At 37.3% G+C, this 13,917-nt stretch overlaps 1 pseudogene; it reads right to left on the reverse strand.

Moving 5' to 3' along the window:
- Positions 1-443: 443 nt before the first annotated feature.
- On the reverse strand, positions 444-1,123 carry LOC147505263 (secreted RxLR effector protein 161 pseudogene; annotated as a pseudogene).
- Positions 1,124-13,917: the final 12,794 nt, after the last annotated feature.

Here is a 13,917-nt window from a genome sequence, read left to right on the forward strand (position 1 = left end):
AATGGGTATGTCACTTGCAAAACTGTAACACCATACGAATCTTAGTCTAGTCGCTAAACAAGTGCCTAACTTGAGTTTTATCCTAGTCACTCTCTAGAGCCTATCAAGAAAAACACTCATATTCGGCTTAACTATAGGCTACATAAAATTGTGAATAAATTTTATGTTCGACCTTTTTGTATAAGGTCTCATCTTAGTTCTAACTAAGGCGACATTCAAGAATTTTAAAAAATATTCTTTTTGCTCTTCTAGCGCCAAGAATATAGATGTCTCATCTTGATCGCTCTCCAAGTGCCAAGGTGAATCACCCATGTGAGTAGGTCGATTCAAGCCCGGTGACAAAAACAAATCAAGAATGTGTAATTAAAAGAATACTCCAAAAAATCTGAATTAATGAAATATATCATAAACAATGTCAATTACATAAAAGATGTACAAACATATCAAATGCTACGAAGTCCCATACTCCTAACATGAGATTTAAACGCATCTCGTGCAATAGGTTTAGTCATGGGATCAGCTAACATGTTAAGCGTGGAGATATGTTTCAAGACCACTTCTCCTATTACAACCTTATCTCTAATGCAGGGACAATGAGTCTCTATGTGTTTGGCCTTCCCATGATACTTAGGATCCTTTGCAAATGCCAGAGCTGCAGTACTATCACTATAAAGTAATATTGTATCCTCTGCATGAGCTGTGATATCTAAGTGTATCAAGAATTTCTTTAGCCAAACAACTTCTTGGAGTATAGCTGAGCAAGCAACATACTCTGACTCCATTGTAACAAAACAATACATTTTTGCTTCTGGCTATACCAAGTAGTAATTCCACCTCCAAGCATAAAAGCATAACTCGAAGTGGCCTTGCACTTATCTTTATCACCAGCCCAGTCTGCATCGGTGTAACCTTTCAATTTTAAGTGTCTACCATGGTAACTCAGGACAAAATCAGCAGTCCCTTGTAGATATCTGAGTATCCTTTTCACAGCTTTCCAATGAGTTGGACCAGGATTACTCTGATAACGACTGACTAACCCGACTGCAAAGCTGATATCTGGTCGAGTACACATCATGGCATACATCAGACTACCAATTGTAGCCGCATATGGTACATTGGACATTTGATTCTTTCCTTCATTGTTTTTTGGACACTGATCAAGGTTTAAGACACATCCTTTTTCCAATGGGGGTGTCTATTGGTTTAGAGTTTTGCATACGAAAATGCTCAAGAATCTTTCTAATGTAAGTCTCCTGAGACAAACCAAGAAATTTCTTTTTGCAATCTCTCGTGATCTTAACTTTTAACACATAATCTGCTTCACCCATATCCTTCATATTAAAATTGGAGGACAACCAGTTCTTAGTGGCAACAATGGAATCCATATCATTCCCAGCTAAAAGAGTGTCATTAACATACAACAAAAGGGTAAGAAAACTCTTTTTGGATTGTTTAGTGTACACGCAATGATCTTCTTCAATCATCTCAAAACCAATTGAGGTAATTGAATTATATTATGAAATCTGAGATACCATTGCCTAGACGATTGCTTAAGGCCATATATAGAACATTTTAGGAAGCAAACTTTGCGCTCTTGTCCCTAGACCTCAAGACTAGTCAGTTGAGCCATATAGATCTCTTCCTTTAATTCTCCATTAAGAAATGAGGTCTTAACATCCATTTGAAAAAGTTCTAAATCTTGTTGTGCGACAATAGCTAGAATGAGGCAAATTGAAGCGAATCTCACCACAGGGGAGAATGTCTCTTCATAGTTTATACCCTCTTGTTGGGTATAACCTTTCGCCACAAGGCATGCTATATGCTTGTCAATTGAACCATCTGCCTTGGATTTAACTTTAAAAATCCATTTATTTTCAACAGTTTTACGCCTAGGCGGAAGATCAACTCACTCCCAGACCTCATTTTTCCCCATTAAGATCATTTTATCTTGCATAGCAGCCATCTATTTGTCTCTAGCAGGAGAAGAAATTGCTTCTTTGAAAGAAGTAGGTTCTTCCTCATCTAATGGAGTACACATAAAAATATCCCCTTCAATCTCGAAATGACGACGGGGAATATTTCCACGTTTACTCCTATGCACTAGTGGATCTTGTGGAGGATCTAGTGGTACACTCCCACTAGGTTGAAAACCACTCCCACTAGGTTGAAAACCACTCCCACTATCTTCAGCGATTACAAGATGAGAAATTAATTCTCCACCCTCGCTTGAAGATGGTAGGATGTCTTCATACTCCTCTATCTCATAGAGGTCAAGATCTTTTTTTGCGTTACTTATGCTAGGAAAATCATTCTCAATGAAATCTATATCGCGAGAGTGAGCGAGACTTTATTTCTGTCATTCCTCCATCAGGATGTTCACCATACATAACATAACCTTTTGAGCTATCAGAATACCTTACAATGCAAACATGCATTTTATAGCTCTAGGGCCTAGTTTCCCATACTTATGAGAGATGTTGTGAACAAAACCTGCTGAACCCCATGGACGCAAATGCTCTGAACAGGGCTTTTCACCTTTCCAAAGTTCATAAGGTGTTGAAGGAACTGACTGAGAAGGCACTCGGTTAAGTATGTAGGCAGTAGTCAAAAGTGCATCCCCCCAAAATGATATAGGGAGATTACTTTGCGCCATCATTGATCTAACCATATCTAAAAGAGTTCTATTTCTTCTCTCCGCTACATAATTTTGTTGTGGAGTATAAGGAATAGTTAATTGTCTGCGTCTCCCCTTTTTCTCACATAGTTCGTTGAACTGATCAGATAAGTATTCACGTCCTCGGTCAGTTCAAAGAGTTTTTAAGCTCCTCTCTTTCTGTGTCTCAACCTCTGCTATAAAGTGTTTAAAACAATTCAAAGCTTCATAGCGGTGAGCTATTAGATAGACATAACCATATCATGAGTAATCATTTATAAGAGTGAGAAAATAAGAGGCGACATGACGTGCCTTAACATTCATAGGCCATAAATATCTGAGTGGATTAGCTCAAGCGGCTGAGTAGCTCTTACTGCCTTTCCAAAAGGCTTTCTACATGCTTTACCAGCTAAACATGGTTCACATATAGGTAGGTCAACCTTAGCGAGTGGGCTCAATAGGCCTCCTCTAGCTAATCTGGTCATCATATCTTGTCCTATATGACCTAGTCTAGCATGCCAAGTAACAGAATCAATATTTCTACTTGCACTAGCCATGTAAGATAATGAAGAAACAGAATCATTCAATTCAACTTTAAAGAAATTATTCATAAGGAATCCATGTCCATAAACAATACCATCCAACTTAATATCCAATCTATCAGCTTTAAAATCAAAAGAATATACAAAAGAAAGAAGTGCTAAAATTAACAGAAAGCATATTATGCTAAATTCCAGGAACATAAAGCACATAATGTAGAAGAAGTATGCGCATAGTGCGTAATGAGAGTTGGTATGTACTAATTCATAATGCATCTTCACTAGTGCCATTTCCCATATAAAGCCTCTAGGTGTTTGCTGGAATTCAACGATAATCTACAAACCCTACTCGCTCTCGAGCTATATGCCTGGTTGCTCCTGTATCTACAATCCATTCAGGGAGAGAATGAGCAACTAAAACATGTGTACATGCACTTATGACTTATGTAATGAGATCCAGGGAAAATAGATACCTACTTCGGCTTAGTGCAATCATGAGCGAAGTGTCCCATCTGCTTACAATTGTAGCATTTCGCCTAGGTCATATCAATTTCTTTTTTTCCACCACACTTGCCTATGTGGTGCTTGGCTATGCCTACCTTAGGAGCCAACTTATTAGCCCCTCCTTGCTTCTTGGGTTTGTTATTACCCTTGCGCTTACACCCATTTGTCTTGCGCTTGCCAGATACGATTAGGGCAGAAGCATTAAGGTTCGCATCCTGGCGCTCTGCCTCAAGCTCACAATGTCGAGAAATATATATAAAAATCTTAATACTCTCATTGTGAGTCATGATTTGCTTCATATGCATCCAAGAATCAGGAAGAGATCTTATCACAGCTTGTACTTTATGCTCATCAGTAAGGACATTTCCAGTGGCCTTTAACTCGTGAATCATGCTTGATAACACCCTTAGGTGTTCAGGCATGGTTGCCTTGGGATCTTTCTTGAACATCTAAAACTTTAAAACTAGACTTCTAAGTCTAGTAGTAGATGTTCCACCGAAAGCAAATTTCAGTTGATCCCACATGTCCTTAGCTGTGGAGAATGTCTCATATTCTCCAATCAGATCATCATACATGCTGCTGCACGACGATCTGTTTTGGTCCATGCTTGAAAAGTCTCAAGGTCATGATGATTTTGGGCTGTAGTCCCAATTTTAGGTTGGGCCATCGAAATGGTTAAGTGTTCTTGGAGTTCTTGCTCATTCAAGAGGTATTGAATTTTCCTATGCCATATATCATAGTTTGTCCCATCAAGTTTAGTTCCATGGTTAAGGTCTGCAACTACGGTCTTAGTGGCCATCACTATATTCAGATTGTGCAAGGATTGACATAAGTCAGCAACTAAATTTTCTGTATCCATCTTCTACATATATGCAATGGTGGATATAACATTAGTCTACACATTCTTTAAATTTATTCCAAAAAATCTAATCCAAAAAATATTATCTTATTCTACATATTGGGATTGAAAACTTGCAAAGCTCATAATCATCTCCCAACAATGTAAATAAAGAGTATATATTCTAATTGATTTTTGAACAAATTCCATATTAGGAGGAACTAAACCTCTACTAATCATATTCCACTTAATACGATAAATAAAATATGCCAAACAAAACAAAGAAATGATTGCTAGTTCCATGTGGACCTCAATTGATATTTTAGAGCTTATGCCAAAAAAAAATATATAAGCTCCATTAAAAATATCAATTTGTATATTATTTAGCATTTTATGGCATAAAGAATCATATGGTTCTACTATAACTATATGTAATGCTTGGAATCAAGGCATGTTTAGAGAGGTCAATGCAGGCATGTTTAGAGACGTGTATCTATCTCATTATACATCGAAAAGAAACATACTTTATACTGTTATGAAGATATCACAACATAGATTACTAATATGCAAATTTTAATATTAATAAGAACTATAAATTGATCAAAAAATAGGACAAAGTTCTGAAAAAACCACAAAAAACAGTTTTTATCAAAAACTTTGATATGAGTTTTCTCTCAATCTACTCAACGGTTTTCCATGAAATTTTGGGAGAACGTTCCTCTCACTAAGAGTAACAAACCCTACTAATTAGTTTTCAAAAACTCATGATATGTAGAGATAAAAAATCAACAGATTTTTTATTAATGGGTTTTGAGAAAAATCTAACAAAACTTGATTTTTATCAATGCATGTTACAATGGCGAATCAACAAACATAAACAGCTCTGATACTAATGTAAATAATACATTGACATGCTATTCAAGTTATAGAACATACTCAGTCATCCCGCAGAAGAAACTTGAATATAAAGAATGATAACCTTGAGAGTTGTTACCAGCCTTGTCTCTTGAGTAAGATTATTACCAGAATTAATCCTTTGTATCCATACCTTAAACCCCAGTCTATGGTGAAATGAGAAAAGAAGAGAGTTTGAATATTTTTCTACTTCTTGTGTTTCTAATACCTACGTAAGGTATATAAAACCAACCAAGCAAATAGCTAACTCCCACGACTCTTGCGTAATAAGAGATTCTAGATAGACTCTTTTCTATCTAGTAGGACTATGATCCAGGGAGTAGCTTATTTTGGGGATGGATCCTTGATCCATGTGGGTGGACTTAAGTGATCCGACCCACTTACAAATATGAATAGGGAGTTTGATATATAAATATTTGAACTACCAAAACAGTAATTATATCTGCATGAAACAGTAGAATTAATGAGATATGTGAATAATACTTATCAATATATAGAACTCTCTAAATCATGTGATAGAGGGAAGAGTAGTCGTGTTCGTACCACTCTAGTCATACATTACTTGAATGCAATTCTAAATTAGTTAATTGTTTTTACTAGTGGGAGTAATATGATGTGAAAACAGTAGATAAACAGTGAATTAATGTATGAGAGAAGATATTAGAAGGGATTTATCCACCACACGATTCGATTGCTTGTTAATTTAGTCATCGGATCTCCTTCCTTGGTCCTTAGTAAACAACATTCATCTCTATAGTCATTGTTTGACTAGCAAGAGAGATTAACACCCCCACAAATCTCTTTGATGGGGTTTATAATATCTAGTTCTCCGTTATGAGCTCTATCTCTAGACACTCACGACGAAGAACTTGAAGTTCTTATGCAAAACGATATTAAAACTAACCACTAATCATTCTCACGTGGCTTCATAAACCCTCTCAAATGGAGGTTTAGTCTTGTGTCATCGGATTGGAATTAACTACGACAATAATATAAGACATAATGTAAAAAGACTTTGAATTGAATTGAATTGAATTGAGAAGTTTTATTGATAAGGTTTAATGGAGGCTACAATGCTAACCCTAATTATAAACTAAAGAAAATAAAACCTAATTAAAACTAAACTAATTATAGATTAAGGAGAGAAAGGAGTTAAGTGTTTTGCCTTAACCCTCTTTATATAGAAAAGGGTTAGAGTTACATTTTCGTGCATAGGTCAAAAAGGGGGACTTTGGGCCTCTAATGTGAGCCCAAAGTCCATTAGGTTAAGTCTAAAAGGGCCACAATTGTTGAAAATTACTTCCGTGTCCTTCTTATCCACTTTTATAGCTATGATTGGGGAAATGCCAGGTCCATTGGAAAGCTGGTTCCAAGCCGGCCATTTTGACTTAATGTAGACCCAATTACGAGGCCCGAGTCCAAAGATACGACCTATTGAAGTTATGTTGACTTTTATATTTTTTTTTCTATCTGGGTTGACTTTGACTTCACAGCTTTGACTGGGCTTGAGAAAGGCTTTTCTTTATGATTCTTGGGATTTAAATGTAGAACTTCTTCGGCAATTATCTTGACTCATTTTCCATGGAAAAGTGGTGCCTTTAGTCACCTAATCAACTTCAAGTCCTGAAATGCACAAAAACACGTAAACAATACTAACTCTCATTTATTATAAACATAATTGGCCTAAGTAGAATACTATTAAGGGGTTTAAACTACACTTTTGGGTGCTTATCACACCACCCCCAAACAACATTTTGTTTGTCCTCAAGCAAAGATAAGAAATAAAAACAAATAAGTGGCAAAAAAATGTGGTTATAACTAATCTCGTTTCGCAGAGTGTGATTGCATTGACCAAATGCAATAAGGCCTTAAACCACTAGGAATTCCCTAGTGGACGAGTTATAGCCTCGTGAGAGTTTTCCAGAGAAGGTACTCACAAACTTCATTTATACTTCAATGACTAAGAGATAAAAGTAAAATTTCCTAATTAATCTCAGATATCTATACATTTCAATAACAATATAATAAGAACAATGCTTTTGAAACCTAAGTTAATACACGCATAATAATCAAATAATCTAAAGATACACATGCATGCTATAAACTATATTATGAAATGTAATGGCAGGCCTGTTTCTGAAACTTTTGGAATAACGTCCTTAAGTAAACCCTCACAATTTGTCAAGACAAAAATACTCTAATTTTTCCACTCAAGTTTCGCTCACTCCAGTGTCCAGTGGGCACATATTTCCTCACAATCTCATGATGTCCAAAGGAGTCGAGGTCGATTAATCACATCTACCACTTACTATCACACCAAATTAATCCTAATTGAGCTAGAGGTCTTTATTAGGTGATACGGGGCTGAGGTGATGGTTTAAGAAGAAATGAAATGGATATTTAAATAAACAAGTTTGAGATAATAGGGTCTTCAAAATATGTAACTAGATAAAACTTTGTTTTTACTTTGCTTCTACACTTAGTTTCCATCCTTAACTTTTTTATTTTGGCTTTTTGACTCTTTTGATTCTGTTTTTTGGAGTTCTAACTTTTTATTTTATTTATATTTATATTTATATTTTTCTTTTCTGTGGATGGAAACTTATTTTCTTTTTTATTTACTGAAGTAACTAACTAATTTTTGTTTTCTACAGGTCTTTCTCTTTATTTTCCTTACTCATTCTATTTCTCAGACTCATTCAAGATGCGTAGGCTTATTATTTTTTATTGGTTTTAAAGATGGGTAAAGGAATTGTGGTTATGAAAAAGCTAATGAAAAGATTCAGTGGGGTGACTAGCGGAATTATAGGTATAAATTTTTAGCTATATCGATCCAAAGAGGGCCTAAATTCTTGTTTAGGACATATTATGATGATCAATCAAGTGAATATGGGATTTCTCTACTCAAATTATACTTCTCTTTTGTGTCATCACTCAGATACTCACTCATATGAGACTTTTAGGCTAGATTCTCACAACTTATGTAAAATTAAGTAGTCTAACCTAGGTCTCATAAAAATACTGCCAAGTACACTCATACATGCTTGTGCACGATGTTAATGAAAAGATGCAATGACTATTACCTACATATTAACCTAAGTTTCTAAGAACTACTCTTAATTCTATTGCTACTTGAGATTTCTAGACTAATATCATCATAGAAAAGGAAATAATACCATTATCCTAAGTGTGTAGTATAAACTATTTTTATGTTTTTTATTTTATACTTTTTATACAACAAATAATATGTAATATACAACCTAATATGTGCTTAAACATTTACAGTGTGTTTCTATACCACCCCCAAATAGAATCATGCTTTGTCCCCAAACTCCCAAAGTATGGAATGAAAAGGAAAGGATAGAGAGTACCATAGAAACGTGCTTGTAAATGAGAGCACCTATAAAAGAAAGTTAAACGATACAAATATAAAGAAATAAATTACAGATGCAACTCCTATATGAGTTCCATCCATTATGGAGATAACATGCATTAAAATTCGCTTGGGACATAAGCGGACACTTATAGGAAATTATAAATATTATCATATATAGTTGCACTAATAAGGCATTATCCTCCCTTGTAAAATGAGGTCACTACTACAGAAAGGGTAATTAACCACGGTTGGTCAAATGGTATATACCACTATTTTTCCAATAACAGTAGCTAATAGTCATTTACCATGACACAATTTACATTCCCAATTTAGGTGCAAGCAAATACCACTGTCTGCAGTATACATTGGTATTTATTATGCCATATACCACGATACCACCGAATATGGGTAATTTGTTTTTGGGTATTCATATACCCCATTGTTTCTCGAAAAAGGTGGTTTATGTTTTTCGAAAAATCAAACCTACAGTGGATAAAGGGGTTTCCAAAACCACTCGCTAGAAAAACAAACAAGTAAAACTGAAAATAGGGAAAAAAACATCACGATGAAACTCCATCTTTTCAATTGTCAAAAGGGTTGTGAGGGAGTAATATTCACATCTAATGAATATCAGGCATGTGTCCATCATAAACAGAAATATCCTACCAACCTCATGTCCTCGTCATCCGAGCTCGCTTCATAAGCGACTCGCCTCATGTAGGCGATCTACTTCGGCTCGTATTACAAGCAACGACACCATTGCCCGATCTAAAATATTCGTCTTACGAGCTCGCTCTAGGGCGACACAGGTCGAACGGACAAACTCATGCAGAACGCTTCATCTCATGACATCATCCCTTGTCCAGATGCAATCATTACCAGGGCCATACTTACACAGCCCATTACCGCAAAATATGAACCTCTGTAACCACTCTCCATCATTACAAAATTCCTAACAACTGTAGTCATACACACATCCTTGATCTCAGCCACACATCTGTACTCATCAATACACGTGTTGCACAGATCTACATGCTCAACAAATATAAATACCCCCTGCATGAACTACGTCAGACCTGATTTTTCTCTCCCCCCAGAATCGAGAGATAGATACGTAGGCAGTTCACTCAACAACGAACTCGGTCTATGTAAATGAGTGTTTTAGTTATCCCTTACAAATATGAAGAAGGAGGAGAAGGGGTTTAGAAATGGGAAAGATCGAGTTCGTAGTTGAGCGAACTGCCTACGTATCTATCTTTTAATTCTGGGGGGAGAGAAGAATCAGGTCTGACGTAGTTCATGTAGGGGGTATTTATAGTTGTTGAGCATGTAGATCTGTGCAACACGTGTACTGATGAGTATAGATGTGTGGCTGAGATCAAGGATGCATGTATGACTAGAGTTGGTAGGAATTTTGTAATGATGGGGAGTGGTTACAGTGGTTCGTATTTTGCGGTAATGGGTTGTGTAAGTATGGCCCTGGTAATGATTGCATCTGGACAAGGGAAGATGTCATGAGATGAAGCGTTCTGCATGAGTTCATCCGTTCGACCTGTGTCACCCTGGAGCGAGCTCGTAGGGTGAATATTTTAGATCGGGCAATGGTGTCGTTGCTTGTAGTATGAGCCGAAGTAGATCACCTACATGAGGCGAGTCACTTATGAAGTGAGCTCGGATGACGAAGACATGAGGTCGGTAGGATATTTCTGTTTATGCTGGAAACGCACCTAATATTCATTAGATGTGAATATTACTCCCTCACAAGGGTTTCTGCTCTATCTCTCTCTCAGATTTCTCCAAGTCCTGTTCTTCATTTCGGGCAAGGTTAGTCTATCTCTCTCTGGATACAGACGCAAGGTTGGTCTTTTCAAGAAAGTAAGATGATGTTTTGGTTAATTTAATTTCTTAAACTTGACTGAATAAAAGCAAGATTGCCCTTTTCTTGTAATTAGGTTCTTGTTATTGAACTTGAAGACATTTTTTTTTTTTGTAATTTTTCTCTGCAAAATTTGAAGACATTTGGGGTATTTTGTTGTAAAAATACCCGAAATTAGGGTGGTTACAAGTAAACATTGGAGAGCTAAAATTGAGTGGAGTAATTAAGGAAGCAAACATTGGAGCTCTTACTGTAGGCAGGGGTTACGCTTAAGTAAAAATAACGTGGGAAAAATGACGAGGTAGAAAACAATATAGTATAAAAAATACTAATCAGTACAAAGCAAACAACATTGTCATAAAATTAATTTGGGGTATTTTGAAGTGTTCATCATCTGTTTAGATTTTAGTAAGGTAGCTTTCGATATCGAATCTGAAAGTATCAAGAATCAGGATGCATAATCTCCTAGCTACTTCCATCCCTTCCATTTTGTTGTTTCTAGATAGTTTTAACTTACCTTAGTTCATGCTAAAAAATGAAATCCACAACTCCCCAAGGTCTGTACTCATCCCTATCTCTTGGTGATGGCATGCAGTAGCTCGGTAATGGCCTATAGTGGCATGTTGATTGCCTGTATAGTGGCCTAGTGTAATGTCTTGACTTTTAGCCAAGCTTAGTTTGATAATTTGGATACAACGTTGTAGGTTTTGCTAGTGGAGTCTCATTGTGAGTTTGGTTATTAAAATTATTAATTTCGAGTATTGGGTTAGTGATATTTTATTAAATTCGGGATTCGATTGTTTCCATCATGGTTTGTTTTCATTGTTTAGTTTAGTTAATTAAAGTTTATTGTGGGGAAATTCAAGATTTTAATGTTATATAGGACTTGCTTATGTCAATTGAATACCGATTTTAGAACACATGAATTAAATGGTGAGTTTGTTACATCAAGCTTGGTGATTAATGACACTTTCAAGATGTTAATTTTTGTAGTGGATGGTAATGAGCTGCTCATCTAATAGCATGTATGAGCATGTAGTATCCATGGGTCATGTTTCGACCCCACCTACGTGGCAAACGTCTATTAGTAGGGGTCTCTATTTTATTCATTTAATCAACAGGGCTAAAGCCCAATTTACAATACCATGGATCAATGTACACGCCCATTAACTCATGTGTCTAAGGCTGAACCTTAGCCACATGGCTTGCCACTAATGTAGATTGATTTATGTCAAGATTCATTTTTTATCAAGGAGATAATTATCAGTTGACAGTTATATTCTATCACAATTACTCAAGCAACAAGATTACTTGAGCTACAAGGACTCTCTACTCTACCTATATAAATACCACATTATATTTTTCATAAGGAACTACGTTGAAACTTGATCCCTAGATAATAGATCTTGGGTACGTAGGCAGCCATTATTTGGTTCAGTTTCATCTCTCTCAACATCAAATTCCTCTGTTTCTTAGTGCGTTCTTTACCATTGCTCTCGTTGTGTTGAAGCAGTTTACTGTCGAAACATAATTGGCGCCGTCTGTGGGGAATTTAGAATTCATTATCACGTGAAACAATCTAGACAGTAAGCATAAGAAGCAGACCAAATAGTCGACATATTCCTCCTGCTAATAGGACTCGCAACCCTCGAAATTCAAATTGGCCAATACAAGAACCGTTGAACAATCAAGTTGCTCCTAGTGGTAGGATCAATTCTCAACATCCAACCGTAGCAGCGCCACCACCACCACCACCGCCTCCGCTACCACCACTCCTAATACGGTTGAGCGTGAGTTACGACGAGTCAAAAATTTAAAATAGGAACTTGAGAAGGAAGCTGGCAAAGAGGCAAAGGCCGGTGGACGATGCTGCAAATTCAACAACATCAAGGCGACCACGAAGGGACGCAGGCCATTCCAGTGTATGGGACCATCTTGAAGATCCACTTCATCGTCCTCAACAACGTGTTATTTCTCAAACACAATCAACTAGTGCACACTCTAAGAGTAATGACCCAATTACCCGTCTTTATAGGGAAAATCGGATTGGCAGGGATAACTACTACCCTAGACATGTCCGATCTCAAATGGAAGATTTACCTCTGAGAAGCAATTTCAGGGAAGACCGCCATCCGAGATATGTCTGACATGACTGGGAAGGTGGGCATCCCAGACAAGAGCCACAAAACATGGAGAAGTGGTATAATTATACCGACCACCCGACCAAGGGTGACTACCGGCCTAGACAGGCTGGTTACAGGGATAGACAAAGACAATCACCGGTCGGAGCTGATCGTGCATACCGCCAAAGATCTCTAACTCCAATAAGAGATAATGGAAGGTATCCTTCTCCACATGGGCACGACCGGGGCGTCCAGTTGTTCGAGCCAATACTTTAACTCTAACAGAACAACAGTTGAAAGAGTTGATTGCAAAAGAACTTAACGATAGAGCATCAAGGGATGTAAGAATGAAAAACTTGACAGTTAATGATGGCGTACTTGATAAATTTTCGCTCGACATTCAGGAAGCTTACCACTATCCCGACTTCAAACAACCCGATTTTGAACTTTATGATGAGTCGGAAGGAGATCCTGGCTTGCATGTTCTATCGTTCAAAAATAAGTTGGTGTTATGAGGTGGAGATGATCCGCTCATGTGTAAGCTCTTTCCATCAACTCTAAAGGGCGAAGCATTACGCTGGTTTAGTGAGTTGCCTTCAAGATCAATTCACCAATACAATAAACTAGAAAATCAATTTGTTAATCGTTTCTGCCACAATTGCAAGACGCCAAAGGATGTCGACTCACTTTTGAACATCAAGCAACAACGTGACGAAAAGTTACGTACTTTTGTTACTAGGTTCCGGAAGGCTGACCGCCGCCGCCGTTACCGCAAACGGCGGTACAAACGCCTCCGAAAGAAGGCGTCGCGGAAGAAAGTATAAGGAAAACCTTCATCCCAGACTGGACCGACCTGACAGGGAAGGCCGACCTCGCAGATTTGAGGAAAATCGCCATCCTAGACAGGTCCGACCAGGCAGGGAAAGAAGGCGTCACGGAAGAAAGTATAAGGAAAACCTTCATCCTAGACTGGACCGACCTGACAGGGAAGGCCAACCTTGTAAATTTGAGAAAAATTTCCATCCCAGACAGGTCCGACTAGACAGGGAAAGAAGGTGTCACAGAAGAAAATATAAGGAATACCAATATCCCA

Source organism: Coptis chinensis, chromosome 4, assembly GCF_015680905.1.
Source record: "Coptis chinensis isolate HL-2020 chromosome 4, ASM1568090v1, whole genome shotgun sequence".
NCBI classification, from domain to species: Eukaryota; Viridiplantae; Streptophyta; class Magnoliopsida; order Ranunculales; family Ranunculaceae; genus Coptis; species Coptis chinensis.